This window comes from Triticum aestivum, chromosome 2A, assembly GCF_018294505.1.
Source record: "Triticum aestivum cultivar Chinese Spring chromosome 2A, IWGSC CS RefSeq v2.1, whole genome shotgun sequence".
In the NCBI taxonomy this organism is placed as follows: Eukaryota; Viridiplantae; Streptophyta; class Magnoliopsida; order Poales; family Poaceae; genus Triticum; species Triticum aestivum.
Genome location: NC_057797.1, coordinates 245,313,812 through 245,335,719, shown reverse-complemented (window position 1 = coordinate 245,335,719; position 21,908 = coordinate 245,313,812).

The window sequence follows — 21,908 nt, the reverse complement described above, 5'->3', positions numbered from 1 at the left end:
ATAAGATTACATCGAATAGATCTCCACAAGAGAGGGGGAGAACATTGTATTGAGATCCAAAAAGAGAGAAGAAGCCATCTAGCTACTAACTATGGACCCGTAGGTCTGAAGTAAACTACTCACACTTCATCAGAGGGGCTTGGATGATGATGTAGAAGCCCTTCGTGATCGATGCCCCCTCCGGCGGAGCTCCAGAACAGGCCCCAAGATGGGATCTCGTGGATACAGAAAGTTGCGGCGGTGGAATTAGGTTTTTGGCTCCGTCCCCGATCATTTGGGGGTACATAGGTATATATAGGAGGAAGAAGTACGTTGGTGGAGCTTTGAGGGGCCCACGAGGCAGGGGGCGCGCCCTAGGGGGGGGGTGCCCTCCACCCTCGTGACCGCCTCGTGGCTTTGTTGACGGAGGGTCCAAGTCTCCTGGATCTTATCTGATGAGAAAATCATGTTTCCGAAGATTTCATTCCGTTTGGACTCCGTTTGATATTCTGTTTCTCCGAAACACTGAAATAGGCAAAAAACAACAATTCTGGGCTGGGCCTCCGGTTAATAGGTTAGTCCCAAAAATAGTATAAAAGTGGAAAATAAAGCCCAATATACTCCAAAACAGTAGATAATATAGCATGGAGCAATCAAAAATTATAGATACGTTGGAGACGTATCAAGCATCCCCAAGCTTAATTCCTGCTCGTCCTCGAGTAGGTAAATGATAAAAAGAGAATTTTTGATGCGGAGTGCTACTTGGCATAATTTTAGTGTAATTCTTCTTAATTGTGGTATGTATATTCAGATCCAAAAGATTCAAGACAAAAGTTCATATTGACATAAAAATGATAATACTTCAAGCATACTAACTAAGCAATTATGTCTTCTCAAAATAACATGGCCAAAGAAAGTTCATCCCTACAAAATCATATAGTTTAGTCATGTTTCATTTTCGTCACACAAGAATGCTCTCATCATGCACAACCCCGATGACAAGCCAAGCAATTGTTTCATACTTTAGTAATCTCAAACCTATAAACTTTCACGCAATATATGAGCGCGAGCCATGGACATAGCACTATGGGTGGAATAGAATATAATGAGGGGGGTTATGTGGAGAAGACAAAAAAGGAGAAAGTCTCACATCAACGAGGCTAATCAATGGGCTATGGAGATGCCCACCGATTGATGTTAATGCAAGGAGTAGGGATTGCCATGCAACGGATGCACTAGAGCTATAAATGTATGAAAGCTCAACAAAAGAAACTAGTGGGTGTGCATCCAACTTGCTTGCTCATGAAGACCTAGGGCACTTGAGGAGGCCCATTGTTGGAATATACAAGCCAAGTTCTATAATGAAAAATTCCCACTAGTATATGAAAGTGATAACATGAGAGACTCTCTATTATGAAGATCATGGTGCTACTTTGAAGCACAAGTGTGGTAAAAGGATAGTAACATTGTCCCTTCTCTCTTTTTCTCTCATTTTTTTGGGCCTTTTCTTTTTTATGGCCTTTCTCTGTTTTTGGGCCTTCTCCTTTTTTATGGCCTTTTTTATTTTTTTTATTTCTCACTTGGGACAATGCTCTAATAATGATGACCATCACACTTCTATTTATTTACAACTCAATGATTACAACTCGACACTAGAACAAAGATGACTCTATATGAATGCCTCCGGCGGTGTACCGGGATATGCAATGAACCAAGAGTGACATGTTTGAAAGAATTATGAATGGTGGCTTTTCCACAAATACTATGTCAACTACATGATCATGCTAAGCAATATGACAATGATGAATGTGTCATGATGAACGGAATGATGGAAAGTCGCATGGCAATATATCTCGGAATGGCTATGGAAATGCCATAATAGGTAGGTATGGTGGCTATTTTGAGGAAGATATAAGGGGGTTCATGTGTGAAAGAGCGTATCATATCACGGGGTTTGGATGCACCGGCGAAGTTTGCGCCAACTCTCAATGTGAGAAAGGGCAATGCATGGTACCGAAGAGGCTAGCAAGGATGGAAGGGTGAGAGTGCGTATAATCCATGGACTCAACATTAGTCATAAAGAACTCACATACTTATTGCAAAAATCTACAAGTCATCAAAAACCTCGGCACTACGCGCATGCTCCTAGGGGGATAGATTGGTAGGAAAAGACCATCGCTCGTCCCCGACCGCCACTCATAAGGAAGACAATCAAATAACACCTCATGTTTCAAATTTGTTGCATAACGTTTACCATACGTGCATGCTACGGGACTTGCAAACTTCAACACAAGTATTTCTCAATTTCACAACTACTCAACTAGCATGACTTTGATATTATTACCTCCATATCTCAAAACAATCATCAAGCATCAAACTTTTCTTAGTATTCAACACACTCATAAGAAAGTTTTATTATTAATCTTGCATACCAAGCATATTAGGATTTTAAGCAAATTACCATGCTATTAAGACTCTCAAAATAATCTAAGTGAAGCATGAGAGATCAATAGTTTCTATAAAACAAATCCACCACCGTGCTCTAAAAGATATAAGTGAAGCACTAGAGCAAAACTATAAAGCTCAAAAGATATAAGTGAAGCACATAGAGTATTCTATCAAATTCCAAATCATGTATGGCTCTCTCAAAAGGTGTGTACAGCAAGGATGATTGTGGTAGACTAACAAGCAAAGACTCAAATCATAAAAGACGCTCCAAGCAAAACACATATCATGTGGTGAATAAAAATATAGCTCCAAGTAAAGTTACCGATAGAAGTAGACGAAAGAGGGGATGCCTTCTGGGGCATCCCCAAGCTTTGGCTTTTAGGTGTCCTTAGATTATCTTGGGGTGCCATGGGAATCCCCAAGCTTAGGCTCTTGCCACTCCTTGTTCCATAATCCATCAAATCTTTACCCAAAACTTGAAAACTTCACAACATAAAACTTAAAGTAGAAAATCTCGTGAGCTCCGTTAGCGAAAGAAAACAAAAGACCACTTCAAGGTACTGTAATGAACTCATTCTTTATTTATATTGGTGTTAAACCTACTGTATTCCAACTTCTCTATGGATTATAAACTATTTTACTAGCCATAGATTCATCAAAATAAGCAAACAACACACGAAAAACAGAATCTGTCAAAAACAGAATAGTCTGTAGTAATCTGTAGCTAGCGCAAGATCTGGAACCCCAAAAATTCTAAAATAAATTGCTGGACGTGAGGAATTTATCTATTAATCATCTTCAAAAATAATTAACTAAATAGCACTTTCCAAATAAAAATGACAGCAGTTCTCGTGAGCGCTAAAGTTTCTGTTTTTTACATCAAGTTCAACAAGACTTTCCCCAAGTCTTCCCAACGGTTCTACTTGGAACAAACACTAATTAAACACAAAAAACATAACCAAAACAGAGGCTAAATAATTTATTTATTACTAAACAGGAGCAAAAAGCAAGGAATAAAAATAAAATTGGGTTGCCTCCCAACAAGCGCTATTGTTTAACGCCCCTAGCTAGGCATAACAAGCAAGAATAGATCTAGGTATTGCCATCTTTGGTAGGCAATCCATAAGTGTCTCTAATGATAGATTCATATGGTAATTTTATTTTATTTCTAGGGAAGTGTTCCATGCCCTTTTTTTAATGGAAATTGAAATCTAATATTCCCTTCCTTCATATCAATAATTGCACCAACCGTTCTAAGGAAAGGTCTACCGAGAATAATAGGGCAAGAAGGATTGCAATCTATATCAAGAACGATAAAATCTACGGGTACATAATTCCTATTTGCAACAATAAGAACATCATTAATTCTTCCCATAGGTTTCTTAATAGTGGAATCCGCAAGATGCAAGTTTAGAGAGAAATCATCAAAATCACGGAAATCTAGCAAATCACACAAAGTTTTGGGAATAGTAGAGACACTAGCACCCAAATCACACAAAGCATAAACTCATAATCTTTAATTTTAATTTTAATAGTAGGTTCCCACTCATCATAAAGTTTTCTAGGGATAGAATTTTCTTCATAAGATTGCATCAATGCATCAACGATATGTTCGGTAAAGGCTTTATTTTGACTATAAGCATGAGGAGATTTTAGCAAGGATTGCAGCAAGGAAATACAATCAATTAAAGAGCAATTTTCATAATTAAATTCCTTGAAATCTAATATAGTGGGTTTAGCATCATCTAGGGTTTTATTTCTTTTAATCCCACTTTTATCAATTTCATCATCAAGATCTAAATACTCCGAATTTTTAGAACACCTTCTAGGTAAAGGTGGATCATATTCAGTCCCATCATTATCAAGATTAATATTGCAAAACAAAGATTTAATAGGGGACACATCAATAACTTTTAGATCTTCATCATTATTTTCATAGGAACTAGAAGAACACGCTTTAATGAAGGCATCTTTCATAGCACGCGTCCTAGCGGTTCTTTCCTTGCACTCATCAATGGAAATTCTCATGGCTTTGAGAGACTCATTGATATCATGCTTAGGAGGAATAGATCAAAGCTTTAAAGAATCAACATCAAGAGAAATTATATCAATGTTCCTAGCCAAATCATCAATCTTAAGCAATTTTTCTTCAGTCATAGCATTAACATTCTTTTGCGAAGAAATAAATTCTTTAATATTAGATTCAAAATCAGAGGGAATCTTATTATAATTTCCATAAGAATTGTTGTAGGAATTACCATAATTATTAGAGGGATTACTAGGATAAGGCCTAGGGTTGAAATTTCCTCTATACGCGTTGTTACCAAAATTGTTCCTACCAAAAAAATTCACATCCATAGATTCATTATTATTCTCAATCAAAGTAGACAAGGGCACATCATTAGGATCAGAAGAAACACTCTTATTAGCAAATAATTTCATAAGTTCATCCATCTTTCCACTCAAAATATTAATTTCTTCTATCGGATGCACCTTTTTATTAGTAGATCTTTCAGTATGCCATTGAGAATAATTAACCATAATATTATCTAGGAGTTTAGTAGCATCTCCTAAAGTGATTTCCATAAAAGTGCCTCCCGCGGCCATATCTAAAAGATTTCTAGAAGCAAAATTCAATCTGGCATAATTTTTTTGTATAATTATCCACAAATTCAAACCATGAGTAGGGCAATTACGTATCATTAATTTCATTCTCTCCCAAGCTTGTGCAACATGTTCATGATCATGTTGCTTAAAATTCATAATATTGTTTCTAAGAGAGATGATCTTAGCGGGAGGAAAATACTTAGAGATAAAAGCATCTTTGCACTTGTTCCATGAATCAATACTATTTTTAGGCAAAGATGAAAACCAAGCTTTAGCACGATCTCTAAGCGAAAAAGGAAATAGCTTCAATTTAACAATATCATTATCGGCATCTTTCTTCTTTTGCATGTCACACAAATCAATGAAGCTATTAAGATGGGTAGCGAAATCTTCACTAGGAAGGCCGGAGAACGGATCTTTCATGACAAGATTCAGCAAAGAAGTATTAATTTTACAAGATTCAGCATCGGTAAGAGGAGAAATCGGAGTGCTAAGGAAATCATTATTGTTGGTATTAGTGAAGTCACATAATTTAGTATTATCTTGAGCCATCGCGACAAATAAGCAATCCAACACACGAGCAAACAAAAAGCAAACGGGCAAAAAGAGGAAAATAGAGAGGGAGGATAGAGAGAGAGGGCGAATAAAACGACAAGGGTGAATTGGGGGGAGAGGAAAACGAGAGGCAAATGGCAATAATGTAATGCGGGAGATAGGGATTGTGATGGGTACTTGGTATGTTGACTTTTGCGCCGACTCCCCGACAACGGCGCCAAAAATTCTTCCTGCTACCTCTTGAGCACTGCGTTGGATTTTCCCGAAGAAGAGAGGATGATGCAGCAAAGTAGCATAAGTATTTCCCTCAGTTTTTGAGAACCTAGGTATCAATCCAGTAGGAGGCTACGCGCGAGTCCCTTGTACCTGCACAAAAACAATAGCTCAACGCAACCAACACGCTTAGGGGTTGTCAATCCCTTCACGGTCACTTACGAAAGTGAGATCTGATAGAGATGATAAATAATATTTTTGGTATTTTTGGTATAGAGATGCAAAGTAAAAAGTAAAAGCAAAGTAAAAGCAAAGCAATAATAAAGTGATGGAGATTGATATGATGAGAAAGAGACCCGGGGGCCATAGGTTTCACTAGTGGCTTCTCTCAAGAGCATAAGTATTCTACGGTGGGTGAACAAATTACTGTTGAGCAATTGACAGAATTGAGCATAGTTATGAGAATATCTAGGTATGATCATGTATATAGGAATCATGTCCGAGACAAGTAGACCGACTCCTGCCTGCGTCTACTACTATTACTCCACTCATCGACCGCTATCCAGCATGCATCTAGAGTATTAAGTTAAAAACAGAGTAACGCCTTAAGCAAGATGACATGATGTAGAGGGATAGTTTCATGCAATATGATAAAAACCCCATCTTGTTATCCTCGATGGCAACGATACAATACGTGCCTTGCTGCCCCTTCTGTCACTGGGAAATGTAACACCCCGGATATGACTTTCCCAATATGTATTCCAATTCTTACCGTTTCCGGCTTTAAGTTATTTTATTTTCTCGGGTTCGGGTCTTTGTCTCCGTGCGTTGTTATCGTTGTCATGCATCTCATATCATGTCATCATGTGCATTGCATTTGCATACGTGTTCAGCTCATGCATTCGAGCATTTTCCCCGTTATCCATTTTGCATTCCGGCGCTTCGTTCTCCTCCGGTGGTCATTTCTACCTTTCTTTCGTGTGTGGGGATTAAACTTTTCTGGATTGGACCGAGACTTGCTAAGCGGCCTTGGTTTACTACCGGTAGACCGCCTGTCAAGTTTCGTACCATTTGCACTTCGTTTGATACTCTAACGGTTAACCGAGGGACCGAAAAGGCCTCGTGTGTGTTGCAGCCCAACACCCCTCCAAGTTGGCCCAAAACCCACCAAAACCTTCTCCATCATCTAGAGCATTCGATCACGATCGCGTGGCCGAAAACCGCACCTCATTTGGACACTCCTAGCTCCCTCTATGCCTATATATACCTCCCCTCTCCAAATTTTGGATCTCCCCGTCCAAAACCCTAAAAAAAACACCTCGCGCCGGCCGGACACGTCCGTCCCCGGCCGGACAGCGTCCGCCGCCGATTCCGGCCAACCGGGGCGCGCCATGTCCCTGGGGGAGAGCCCCACTTTGCCGCCGCCGCGTGGGCCCGCCAGGCCCGCACTGGGCCCCCGCGGCCCGCCTGCCCACCGCCGCCCGCGCCTTCGTCTTCAAGCTCCACGGCGAGCCCGCGCCGCCTCGCCTCTCTCTCCGGCGGAGCTGCGCCACCGTGCCGCAGCACGAACTCGTCGGCGGCCGCCTCGTCCCTCGGCGGCATGAGCCTCCCCGCCGCCATCGCCGGCCGTCACCATCGACGCCGCCGCCCCGGCCTTCCTCCTCCCTCCTCAACGCCGCCTCCCCGAGCTCTCCGGCAAGCCGCCAACCTACCTCCCCGACAAACTCCGGCGTTCCTCGGTCGGCGTGCGCCCAGATCTAGATCCGAGCTACAGTAACCTAGGGTTGACCTCGATTTTTTTCCTAAGTCTGCATATTATTTGCTCATGTTCTTCATGCTATAACTTTGCATCCGTAGCTCCGTTTTGGGCATATAGCATATCAAAATGTTCATCTCAGAGAGTACACCATTTCATCTCATTGCATCTTTTTCATTTGAGTTCATCTTGATGCCCGAAATGCTGTTAGAATAGTGCTACTTGAGATAATTGTCAGATGTGCTGCTCCATTTAGCTATTTGTCATTTTTGCCATGTTTTGTTAAGGGTTTCGCCATCTATCCAGAGGTGCAACCCATGTATTTTTGTGATGTGTGTGGTGACTAGCACAAGCTTGCAAAGTGAGGCACTTGGTAATTCTGATTTCAGGGACTTAGCATTTCCACCAAGTCCTTGAGCTGTTTATCTCATATGGCCATATGTTCATGTTGTTTCCTAGTGATCTGTGCCTCTTTTGAGGATGATCAGTAAGGATGTTTTGTTAATCTTGTAGTGCTCTATCCATCCATGTCTTTGTTTGCAATTATGGAGCACCCTAGCTTGAGTCAATAGAGCTCTACTTTTGCTACTTCGTGAATCTGGGCAGATTGTCTACTTGTTAGCGATTTTGCCGATGATGTTGTAGTTGATCCGTGCATACTATGCTATTGTTCTTGCCATGTTTAGCTTGTATTTTGTGTACTCTTGATGGGTGTATACTTAGATTGTCATGAATTGCTCTGTAGTGAGTGCATCGAGCTCGTAAACATGCCTACTTGGTATCTGTTTCAGCATGCTCCAGTTTTCACTAAGTCTATGATCTGATTATGTTTTTGCTATGTTCACATGCTTGCAAATGTATTTTCTGATCCCTTTTGGCTCAAGGTAACTAAGGGACTTTTGTTAATCTCTTTGAGTAGCTCCATGCCATGCTTTACTTTGCCATGTTCAGGTCCTGTAGCATATAGTTTTGTTGCTCCAAAGAGTGCTATCTGATCTGAAATTCCAGACAAGTGTTAATTTCACTAAGTCTGAAATCTGTTTGCCATATGCTTTTTTTGCCATGCTTGTTTGAGCCTGTTAATGGATGAATTTGCCGTAGCTCAGTGCTAGACTTTTGTTAAGCATCATGAATGCATCCCTGCCATGTATTTTGTTGTCTTGTTTGGGTGCTATAGCATGTTCATCTTGTTGCATTTAGATGGCTACTTGCTATAAATCGCAGAACGTGGCCATATTTGAATTGCTTGCCATTTCCAAACCGTAACTCCGATTCTGGTGTTCTTTATATCGTTTTCAAGCGATTTCATCTCATCTTTCTAGTGGCACACTTGGATTTCCATGTTGGGGCTAGGTTCATGCATCCCTTGTCAAATCTTGCATATGCATCCCGCATAGCATACCATCATTGCATCATATTGTTTGAGCTTTGCACGTGGTTGATTGTGTTCCATTTGCTTGTTTGTCTTGTTTGGGTAGAGCTGGGAGACGAGTTCGCTTACGAGGAGCTATATTGCTCGCTCTTTTGCTATGCCAATGCTACGATGCCTACCACTTGCTTTCAAGCCTCCCAAATTGCCATGTCAAACCTCTAACCCACCTTGTCCTAGCATACCGTTGATTGGCTATGTTACCGCTTTGCTCAGCCCCTCTTATAGCGTTGCTAATTGCAGGTGAAGTTTGGAGACCGTTCCTTGTTGGAACATTATTTACTTGTTGGGATATCATTATATTATCTTGTTATCTTAATGCTTCTATATACTGGGTAAAGGGTGGAAGGCTCGGCCTCTCGCCTAGTGTTTTGTTCCACTCTTGCCGCCCTAGTTTCCGTCATATCGGTGTTATGTTCCCGGATTTTGCGTTCCTTACGCGGTTGGGTTATAATGGGAACCCCTTGACAGTCCGTTTTGAATAAAACTCCTCCAGCAATGCCCAACCTTGGTTTTACCATTTGCCACCTAGCCTTTTCCCTTGGGTTTCGCGGACCCAAGGGTCATCTTATTTTAACCCCCCCGGGCCAGTGCTCCTCTGAGTGTTGGTCCAACCTAGAGCACCATGCGGGGCCGTCCCTCGTCAACTTGGGTTACGTTGGCTCCCGTACGCTTAGCTTATCCGGTGTGCCCTGAGAACGAGATATGTGCAGCTCCTATCGGGATTTGTCGGCACAGCGGGTGGTGTTGCTGGACTTGTTTTACCATTGTCGGAGTTGTCTTGAAGAACCGGGATACCGAGTCTGATCGAAACATCTCGGGAGGAGGTCTATTCCTTCGTTGACCGTGAGAGCTTGTCATGGGCTAAGTTGGGACTCCCCTGCAGGGATTTGAACTTTCGAAAGCCGTGCCCGTGGTTATGGGCAGATGGGAATTTGTTAATGTCCGGTTGTAGATAACTTGAACCTTAACTTAATTAAAATGAATCGACCGTGTGAGTTACCGTGATGGCCTCTTCTCGGCGGAGTCCAGGAAGTGGACACGGTGTTGGAGTAATGCTTGCGCAGGTTGCGCTCTAGTTTCTCGCTCGCGCTTTGCCTCCTCTTCTCGCTCTCTTTTGCGAATAGGATAGCCACCATATATGCTAGTCGCTTGCTGCAGCTCCACTATATTTACCTTGCCTTACCTATAAGCTTAAATAGTCTTGATCGCGAGGGTGCGAGATTGCTGAGTCCCTGTGGCTCACCGATTACTATTACACCAGATGCAGGGCCTGATGCTTCCGCTCCAGATGACGCGCTTGAGCTCAAGTGGGAGTTCGACGAGGACTCTCAACGATACTACGTGTCTTTCCCTGATGATCAGTAGTGGTGCCCAGTTGGGGGTGATCGGGACCGTGTCGCATGTTGGATTATCTTTTATTTTGGTGCCGTAGTCGGGCCATGAGTGTTTGGATGATGTAATGTTATTTATGTACTTGATTGACGTGGCGAGTGTAAGCCAACTATGTTATCTCCCCTTTTATTATCTATATTACATGGGATGTCGTGAAGATTGCCTAACTTGCGACATATGCCTTCAATGCGATTATGCCTCTAAGTCGTGCCTCGACACGTGGGAGATATAGTCGCATCGAGGGTGTTACAAGTTGGTAATCAGAGCCTTCCCCGACCTTAGGATCCCCATTGCTTGATCGTTTTTAGCGACCGAGTTGTGTCTAGAAAAATGTTTTGAGTCATTTAGGAATTATATATCAGAGAGTTAAGGAATTCTTTTTACTTCCCTGTCTCCTCATCGCTCTGGTAAGGCATCCTGACGTAGAGTTTTGACTCTTCTCTTCTCAAATTTCACTAAAAATTTTTAGGATCACGCGGGTATCTTGGAATCGTTCCGATGGTTTTATGATGAGAACATTGTCTTGGTGCCTCCTGTCAGGGGTTTTGTGGAAGTGTCCCGGGGAGTTGAGCTCTGAGGTGTTGTCGTCATAATTTTATCGTTGCAGTTCTGGAATACCTGAGTTTAGTACGCCGACATCGAAAATCTCTTTTATGCAGTTCGTTGGTGAGATAACCTCGACGCCACCCAGTACTGGGGCGGGAGTTCGGGAGTATCGCCATAACTTGTATAACAGATGCTTTTCGAAGGTTGAGGTAGATGGTTTCCAAAGTTTTCTTGGTTATGTGTTGAAGGATGGATACAACTGGATGTAGGATTTGCTAGATTTGGGTGAGATATTATGCTTCCCCTGTATCCCCAACACCCGATTGCATAACCGGAAAGGTTCGGGAGTTTCATAGGTGGGAATTCTCGTAGCTCTAGTTCTTCTTCGACGGATATTTGGTTTCAGATTGGGATTTCTTACCGAGTATTCGTTCTTGATCCGTACCTTGCTGATTTATTTCTCTACCTATATTCTAAGTGGCTTCTCAATTTATGGATATGTGACCATTTCAAGAGGAATGCATTCGTTCATTTTGTTCGGATGTGAAGACTATATGTTGCAATTTTCATTCCGTTGGATTCAGCTTCAATATTTGTCTATCAATGTGCTAATGGATGTCAACCTCTTTAGGATGGCTCCTCCAATGCGCACGACTCTGAATCCTGATCCGCCACCACCTCCACCTCCTCCGGAGGCATGGCAAGCTGTGATGGCCGCAACCAATGCAAACACACAGTTGACCATGCAAATTCTTCAAGAGCGAAATCAAGGCAACCAAGGGAACCAAGGCAACAATCAGAATCACTTTGCTACACTCTACCAGTTCCTTGCTAACGGGCCAAAGACTTTCAGCAATTGTGTTGAGGCAACTGATGCTGACGATTGGCTCGTGGATCTGTGCAAGCATTTCGAGTGCAGTAACGTCAGGCCTGAGGACTTTGTCAAGTTCGCTTCCTTCCAACTCAAAGATCAAGCTGCAGAATGGTTCCAGCAATACAAGGATTCCAGAGGTGGATGTGTTATTACCTGGGATGAATTCCGTCAAGATTTCAGAGCTCACCATATCCCTTAGAGGGTGGTTGAAAGCAAGCGTGAGGAATTTCGCAACCTGAAGCAAGGCTCTTTGTCTGTCTACGACTACAACAAGTTGTTTCAGAAGCTCGCCCGTTTTGCCAAGCAGGACGTCCCTGATGAGAAGAGCATGATATACCAGTTCAGGGGTGGTCTCAGAGAAGAAATCCAGCTCGCTCTTGTCCTCTTTGAGCCCTTGAGGTACGATGAGTTCTACAACATGGCATTGAAGCAAGAGGCCGCTCAATTGAGGTGTGATTCTTCCAAGAAGCGAGTCAGAGATGCTACTCCTTCTTCCTCTACTCAAGTGGCCAAGTAGCAGAAGTATTGGCTTCCTCCTCCTCCGTTCCGGCAACCATATCAGTAGAAGAGCAAAGGTGGCAGTGGATCTTCCCACCCACCCAACCCTGGTTTTCAGAACAAGACTTCGTCTCAATCTCCAAGATCGAGTGCTCCGTACCACCGTCCGCTTTCAGAGGTCATGTGCAACAAGTGCCAACAGAAGGGTCACTATGCCAACAAGTGCCTCAACCAGAGGCGTCTCCCTCCTCCTCCTCCTATGAGATCGGCAAGTACAGCTGTGGTCAAGCATAACCCCAAGCACGCTAAGGTCAACTTGCTGAATGCAGCTCAGGCAGAGGACTCATCAGATGTCATCATGGGTAACTTTCCAGTTAACTCTTTTCCCGCAAAAGTTCTTTTTGACACTGGTGCATCGCATTGTTTCATGTTGAGATCATTTGTTTCCAAGCATGACTTCGTTTCGCAAATGTTGGGTAAACCTATGGGAGTGGTTTCTCCGGCTAAGTCTATGAGGGCTACTTCAATAGTCCCAGTTATTTCTATCATGTTGGGTGACTTCAAGTTTCTGGCTTCCCCAATGGTTCTTGGTAACTCGGATATTGATCTTATTCTCGGGATGGATTGGCTTTCTAAGCACAAGGCTCAGCTTGATTGTGCAGCCAGCCAGATTCAATTGACTCATTTGTATGAGGATGTAATTGAACTAGATGCTATCTCGCAACTTCCAGTCATTTGCGAATATCAAGACGTCTTTCCAGAAGAGCTTCCAGGAATGCCTCCGCACCGGCCAGTTGAATTCGTTATTGATCTTGAGCCCAGCACGGAACCTGTGTGCAAGCATCCTTACAAGCTCGGACCTGAAGAGTTGAAGGAGCTGAAGAAGCAACTCGATATTCAAGAGAGAATGGGTCTCATCCGGCCTAGTTCTTCTCCGTGGGGTTGTGGTGTTCTTTTTGTGAAGAAGAAGGATGGAACGGACCGACTTTGTGTCGATTACCGTCCATTGAACAAGAAGACCATCAAGAACAAATACCCACTTCCCAACATCAACGAGCTGTTCGAACAACTCAAAGGTGCCCAAGTATTCTCCAAGCTTGATCTCCGTATGGGTTATCATCAGATTCGAATCCGTGAGCAAGATATTCCCAAGACGGCTTTCAGGACAAGCTATGGTTCATATGAATACACTGTCATGTCTTTTGGCCTCGTCAACGCTCCTCCGACGTTCTCTCGCATGATGAACTTCATCTTCAACGCCTACACCAATGACTTCGTTTTGGTCTATCTCGACGACATTCTGGTTTTCTCGAAGAACAAGGAAGATCATGCCAAGCACTTGCGTTTGGTACTCGATAAGCTGAGGGAACACAAGTTCTACGCCAAGTTCTCCAAGTGCGAATTTTGGCTCGATGAGGTTCTTTATCTTGGTCATATCATCTCTGCCAAGGGCATTGCGGTGAATCCTGAGAAGGTGTCTGCAATTGTGAATTGGGAACCTCCTCAGAACGTGAAGCAACTCCATAGCTTCCTCGGTCTCGCAAGCTATTGTCGAAGATTTGTTGAAAACTTTCTCCAAGATCGCGAAGCCTCTCTCAAATCTTCTCCAGAAGCACGTCAAGTACGTTTGGTCTCCGGAGTGTGACATTGCTTTCAACACTTTGAAAGAGAAATTGATCACTGCTCCAGTTCTGACTCCGCCTGATGAATCCAAGCCGTACGAGGTCTTTTGTGATGCCTCTCTCCAAGGTCTTGGCGCAGTGTTGATGCAAGAGAAGAAAGTTGTTGCTTATACCTCTCGCCAGTTGAAGCCCAATGAGAAGAACTACCCCACTCATGATCTCGAGTTGGCGGCAGTTGTGCATGCTCTTTTGACTTGGAGACATCTCTTATTGGGAAGAAAAGTGGACATTTTCACTGATCACAAGAGTCTCAAGTACATCTTCACTCAGCCTAATCTCAACCTCAGGCAAACTCGATGGGTCGAAATGATTCAAGAGTATAATCCGAGTATCGAGTATACTCCAGGCAAGGCCAATGTGATTGCTGACGCATTGAGCAGGAAAGGCTTATTGCAACAGTCTGATTCTCAAGCCTTATCAACCCGAGCTTTGTGAAGCTTTCCGCAAACTTAATCTGCAAGTTGTTCCTCAAGGTTTCCTCGCCAACCTTCAAGTCTCTCCTACCTTGGAAGACCAGATTCGCCAAGCCCAGCTTCTTGATGCTATGGTGAAAAAGGTGAAGATTGGGATTGCCAAGAGTCAACCCAAGTACAAGTGCTACCGCCTTGATGACAAGGACACTCTCTTCTTCGAGGATCGTATTGTTGTACCCAAAGGTGACCTCCGTAAAGTGATCATGAACGAGGCTCACAATTCTCTCCTCTCCATCCACCCTGGGAGCACGAAGATGTATCAGGACCTCAAGCAGGCTTATTGGTGGACTCGAATGAAGCGCGAGATTGCTCAATTCGTGAATGAATGTGATGTCTGCAGAAGAGTGAAGGCAGAACACCAAAGGCCAGCTGGTCTCCTCCAACCTCTTGCCATTCCAGAATGGAAGTTTGACCACATTGAAATGGACTTCGTGACTGGGTTTCCAAAGTCCAAGCGTGGCAATGATGCTATATTCGTTGTCATCGACAAACTCACTAAAGTGGCTCACTTTCTGCCTATCAAAGAGTCAATCACTGCAGCTCAATTGGCGGAACTCTATACCTCTCGAATTGTCTCTCTGCACGGTATTCCACAAGTGATCTCTTCAGACCGTGGCAGCATCTTTACCTCCAAGTTTTGGGATTCTTTTCAGAAGGCCATGGGCACCAACATCCGCTTCAGCACAGCTTTCCATCCTCAAACTAGCGGTCAAGTCGAGCGTGTCAATCAGATTCTTGAAGATATGCTCAGGGCTTGTGTGATCTCCTTCGGCATGAAGTGGGAGGATTGTCTTCCTTATGCTGAATTCTCCTACAACAACAGTTTTCAAGCAAGTTCGGGCAAGGCCCCATTTGAAATTCTGTATGGCAGGAAGTGTCGTACCCCTCTCAACTGGTCTGAAACCGGTGAACGTCAGCTTTTGGGAAATGACTTAATCACAGAGGCAGAGGAAATGTGCAAAGTCATTCGAGATAACCTCAAAGCAGCCCAATCCCGCCAGAAGAGCTACTATGATAGTAAGCACCGTGATTTGGCTTTCGAGATCGGAGATCATGTTTACCTCCGCGTCTCTCCTATGAAAGGTACTCGTCGCTTCGGTATCAAAGGGAAGCTTGCCCCTAGATACGTGGGACCTTTCAAGATTGTCAGCAAGAGAGGCGATCTCGCCTATCAACTCGAGCTTCCTTCAAACTTTGCAAATGTTCATGACGTGTTCCATGTCTCTCAGCTCCGAAAGTGCTTCAAGACTCCTGATCGCACCGTCAACTTCGAGGACATTGAGCTCCAAGAAGATCTCTCTTATCGTGAGCACCCAGTTGCTATTCTTGAAGAGACTGAACGCAAGACTCGCAACAAGTCAATCAAATTCCTCAAAGTCAAGTGGTCACACCATTCCGACCGTGAAGCTACCTGGGAACGCGAGGATCACCTCCGTTCTGAGTACCCGGCGTTCTTTCAGTCCTAGATCTCGGGACGAGATCCTTTCGTAGTGGTGGAGTGTTGTAACACCCCGGAAATGACTTTCCCAATATGTATTCCAACTCTTGCCGTTTCCGGCTTTAAGTTATTCTATATTCTCGGGTTCGGGTCTTTGTCTCCGTGTGTTGTTATCGTTGTCATCCATCTCATGTCATGTCATCATGTGCATTGCATTTGCATACGTGTTCATCTCATGCATTTGAGCATTTTCCCCGTTGTCCGTTTTGCATTCCGACGCTTCGTTCTCCTCCTGTGGTCATTTCTACCTTTCTTTCGTGTGTGTGGATTAAACTTTTCCGGATTGGACCGAGACTTGCCAAGCGGCCTTGGTTTACTACCGGTAGACCGCCTGTCAAGTTTCGTACCATTTGGACTTCGTTTGATACTCTAACGGTTAACCGAGGGACCGAAAAGGCCTCGTGTGTGTTGCAGCCCAACACCCCTCCAAGTTGGCCCAAAACCCACCAAAACCTTCTCCATCATCTAGAGCATTCGATCACAATCGCGTGGCCGAAAACCGCACCTCATTTGGACTCTCCTAGCTCCCTCTGTGCCTATATACACCCCCCCCCCTCTCCAAATTTCGGATCTCCCCGTCCAAAACCCTAAAAAAACACCTCGCGCCGGCCGGACACGTCCGTCCCCAGCCGGACAGCGTCCGCCGCCGCCTCCGGCCAACCGGGGCGCGCCACGTCACCTGGGGGAGAGCCCCACTTCGCCGCCGCCGCGCGGGCCCGCCAGGCCCGCACCGGGCCCCCGCGGACCACCTGCCCACCGCCGCCCGCGCCTTCGTCTTCAAGCTCCGCGGCGAGCCCACGCCGCCTCGCCTCTCTCTCCGGCGGAGCCGCGCCACTGCGCCGCAGCATGAACTCGCCGGCGGCCGCCTCGTCCCTCGGCAGTAGGAGCCTCCCCGCCGCCATCGCCGGCCGTCACCATCGACGCCGCCGCCCCGGCCTTCCTCCTCCCTCCTCAACGCCGCCTCCCCGAGCTCTCCGGCAAGCCGCCGGCCTACCTCCCCGACGAACTCCGGCGTTCCTCGGTCGGCATGCGCCCAGATCCAGATCCGAGCTACAGTAACCTAGGGTTGACCTCGATTTTTTTTCCTAAGTCTGCATATTATTTGCTCATGTTCTTCATGATATAACTTTGCATCCGTAGCTCCGTTTTGGGCATATAGCATATCAAAATGTTCATCTCAGAGAGTACATCATTTCATCTCATTGCATCTTTTTCATTTGAGTTCATCTTGATGCCCAAAATGCTGTTAGAAGAGTGCTACTTGAGATAATTGTCAGATCTGCTACTCCATTTAGCTATTTGTCATTTTTGCCATGATTTTTGTGTGCATGATATGCCCATGAGCTCTACATATGTTTTGTTAAGGGTTTTGCCATCTATCCAGAGGTGCAACCCATGTATTTTTGTGATGTGTGTGGTGACTAGCACAAGCTTGCAAAGTGAGGCACTTGGTAATTCTGATTTCAGGGACTTAGCATTTCCACTAAGTCCTTGAGCTGTTTATCTCATATGGCCATATGTTCATGTTGTTTGCTAGTGATCCGTGCCTCTTTTGAGGATGATCAGTAAGGATGTTTTGTTAATCTTGTAGTGCTCTATCCATACATGTCTTTGTTTGCAATTATGGAGCACCCTAGCTTGAGTCAATCGAGCTCTACTTTTGCTACTTCGTGAATCTGGGCAGATTGTCTACTTGTTAGCGATTTTGCCGATGATGTTGTAGTTGATCCGTGCATGCTATGCTATTGTTCTTGCCATGTCTAGCTTGCATTTTGTGTATTCTTGATGGGTGTATGCTTAGATTGTCATGACTTGCTCCGTAGTGAGTGCATCGAGCTCGTAAACATGCCTACTTGATATCTGTTTCAGCATGCTCCAGTTTTCACTAAGTCTATGATCTGATTATGTTTTTGCCATGTTCACATGCTTGCAATTGTATTTTCTGATCCCTTTTGGCTCAAGGTCACTAAGGGACTTTTGTTAAGCTCTTTGAGTAGCTCCATGCCATGCTTTACTTTGCCATGTTCAGGTCCTGTAGCATATAGTTTTGTTGCTCCGAAGAGTGCTATCTGATCTGAAATTCCAGACAAGTGTTAATTTCACTAAGTCTGAAATCTGTTTGCCATATGCTTTTTTGCCATGCTTGTTTGAACCTGTTAATGGATGAATTGGCCGTAGCTCATTGCTAGACTTTTGTTAAGCATCATGAATGCATCCCTACCATGTATTTTGTTGTCTTGTTTGGGTGTTGTACCATGTTCATATTGTTGCATTTAGATGGCTACTTGCTGTAAATTGCAGAACGTGGCCATATTTGAATTGCTTGCCATTTCCAAACCGTAACTCCGATTCCGGCGTTCTTTATATCGTTTTCAAGCGATTTCATCTCATCTTTCCAGTGGCACACTTGGATTTCCAAGTTGGGGCCAGGTTCATGCATCCCTTGTCAAATCTTGCATATGCATCCCGCATCGCATCCCGCATAGCATACCATCATTGCATCATATTGTTTGAGCTTTGCACGTCGTTGATTGTGTTCTGTTTGCTTGTTTGTCTTGTTTGGGTAGAGCCGGGAGACGAGTTCGCTTACGAGGATCCCGTTGAGTTTGCTTTCGAGGATCCAGTCAACTCTGGCAACTTTGCAGGCAAGATGATCATACCCTCGAAATCACTACTATCTTTGCTATGCTAGATTGCTTGCTCTTTTGCTATGCCAATGCTACGATGCCTACCACTTGCTTTCAAGCCTCCCAAATTGCCATGTCAAACCTCTAACCCACCATGTCCTAGCAAACCGTTGATTGGCTATGTTACCGCTTTGCTCAGCCCCTCTTATAGCGTTGCTAGTTGCAGGTGAAGATTGGAGACCGTTCCTTGTTGGAACATTATTTACTTGTTGGGATATCATTATATTATCTTGTTATCTTAATGCATCTATATACTTGGTAAAGGGTGGAAGGCTCGGCCTCTCGCCTAGTGTTTTGTTCCACTCTTGCCGCCCTAGTTTCCGTCATATCGGTGTTATGTTCCTGGATTTTGCGTTCCTTACGCGGTTGGGTTATAATGGGAACCCCTTGATAGTTCGCCTTGATTAAAACTCCTCCAGCAATGCCCAACCTTGGTTTTACCATTTGCCACCTAGCCTTTTCCCTTGGGTTTCGCGGACCCAAGGGTCATCTTATTTTAAACCCCCCCGGGCCAGTGCTCCTCTGAGTGTTGGTCCAACCTAGAGCACCGTGCGGGGCCGTCCCTCGGCAAACTTGGGTTACGTTGGCTCCCGTACGCTTAGCTTATCCGGTGTGCCCTGAGAACGAGATATGTGCAGCTCCTATCGGGATTTGTCGGCACAGCGGGTGGTGTTGCTGGACTTGTTTTACCATTGTCGGAGTTGTCTTGAAGAACCGGGATACCGAGTCTGATCGGAACGTCTCGGGAGGAGGTCTATTCCTTCGTTGACCGTGAGAGCTTGTCATGGGCTAAGTTGGGACTCCCCTGCAGGGATTTGAACTTTCGAAAGCCGTGCCTGCGGTTATGGGCAGATGGGAATTTGTTAATGTCCGGTTGTAGATAACTTGAACCTTAACTTAATTAAAATGAATCAACAGTGTGAGTTACCGTGATGGCCTCTTCTCGGCGGAGTCCGGGAAGTGGACACGGTGTTGGAGTAATGCTTGCGCAGGTTGCTCTCTAGTTTCTCGCTCGCGCTTTGCCTCCTCTTCTCGCTCTCTTTTGCGAACAGGATAGCCACCATATTTGCTAGTCGCTTGCTGCAGCTCCACATATTTACCTTGCCTTACCTATAAGCTTAAATAGTCTTGATCGCGAGGGTGCGAGATTGCTGAGTCCCTGTGGCTCACAGATTACTATTACACCAGATGCAGGGCCTGATGATTCCGCTCCAGATGACGCGCTTGAGCTCAAGTGGGAGTTCGACGAGGACTCTCAACGATACTATGTTCTTTCCCTGATGATCAGTAGTGGTGCCCAGTTGGGGGTGATCGGGACCGTGTCGCATGTTGGGTTATCTTTTATTTTGGCGCCGTAGTCGGGCCATGAGTGTTTGGATGATGTAATGTTATTTATGTACTTGATTGACGTGGCGAGTGTAATCCAACTATGTTATCTCCCTTTTATTATCTATATTACATGGGATGTTGTGATGATCTGCCTAACTTGCGACATATGCCTTCAAATGCGATTATGCCTCTAAGTCGTGCCTCGACACGTGGGAGATATAGTCGCATCGAGGGTGTTACAGGGGACACTGCAGCGAACCCAAAGCTAAGCACTTCTTATGGAAAACCCATCTAGTGGCAACAAGACTGAGTCGAAGAGACGTTGCAAAGATAACAATCATACATAAACCTTCAGAGAAGATTCAAATTTATCTAGATAGACTGGATCATACCACAATTCATCGTCTCAACAAACACACGCGAAGATTACATCATAGACTCACAGAGATGGGAACATGCTAGGATCCAACATAGAGGAAGAAGCACATCTAAGGCTATACAAGGACCCGTAGGTCTGTGTAAACTACTCACATTATCAGAGGGGCTTGGATGATGATGTAGAAGCCCTCCATGATCGATGCCCCTCCAGCGGAGCTCCGGAACAGGCCCCAAGATGGGATCTCGTGGATACAGAAAGTTGTGGTGGTGGAATTAGGTTTTGGCTCCGTCCCCGATCGTTTGGGGGTACGTAGGTATATATAGGAGGAAGAAGTACGTCGGTGGAGCTTCGAGGGGCCCACGAAGTAGGGGGGCGTGCCCTAGGGGGGGCGCCCTCCACCCTCGTGACCGCCTCGTGGCTTTCTTGACGGAGGGTCCAAGTCTCCTGGATCTTATCTGATGAGAAAATCACGTTTCTGAAGGTTTCATTCTGTTTGGACTCCGTTTGATATTTTGTTTCTCCGAAACACTGAAATAGGCAAAAAACAGCAATTCTGGGTCGGGCCTCCGGTTAATAGGTTAGTCCCAAAAATAATATAAAAGTGGAAAATAAAGCCCAATATAGTCCAAAATAGTAGATAATATAGCATGGAGCAATCAAAAATTATAGATACGTTGGAGACGTATCATATACCTTGGCATGATTTTGGCAAGGGAGTATGTTGGTGTCAAAACCGGCGGATCTCGGGTAGGGGGTCCCGAACTGTGCGTCTAAGGCGGATGGTAACAGGAGGCGGGGGACACTATGTTTACCCAGGTTCGGGCGCTCTTGATGGAGGTAATACCCTACGTCCTGCTTGATTGATCTTGATGATATGAGTATTACAAGAGTTGATCTACCACGAGATCGTAGAGGCTAAACCCTAGAAGCTAGCCTATGGTATGATTGTTGTTGTCCTACATACTAAACACTCCGGTTTATATAGATACCGGAGGGGGCTAGGGTTACACAGAGTCGGTTACAAGGGAGGAGATCTACATATCCGTATTGCCAAGCTTGCCTTCCATGCCAAGGAAAGTCCCATCCGGACACGGGACAAAGTCTTCAATCTTTTATCTTCATAGTCCAACAGCCCAGCCAAAGGATATAGTCCGGTTGTCCAGAGACCCCCTAATCCAGGACTCCCTTAGTAGCCCCTGAACCAGGCTTCAATGACGATGAGTCTGGCTCGCAGATTTGTCTTCGGCATTGCAAGGCGGGTTCTTCCTCCGAATACTCCATAGAAGATTTTGAACATAAGGATAGTGTCCGGCTCTGCAAAACAAGTTCCACATACCACCGTAAAGAGAATAATATTTCCACAAATCTAATCTCCTGACACGTTTAGCAACATGACATCATGCCATGGCCCGGTCATTATTCGAACCGTTTTTCTCAACCAGCACTACACATATCGCGAGGCGGTTTTCTTGACACGTCTTGTCGAAGCAGAGATCGTGTCCCCTTATCATGGGATTCTCATCAATACGGGTATGGGTAACCCAACCGCGCCATCAATTA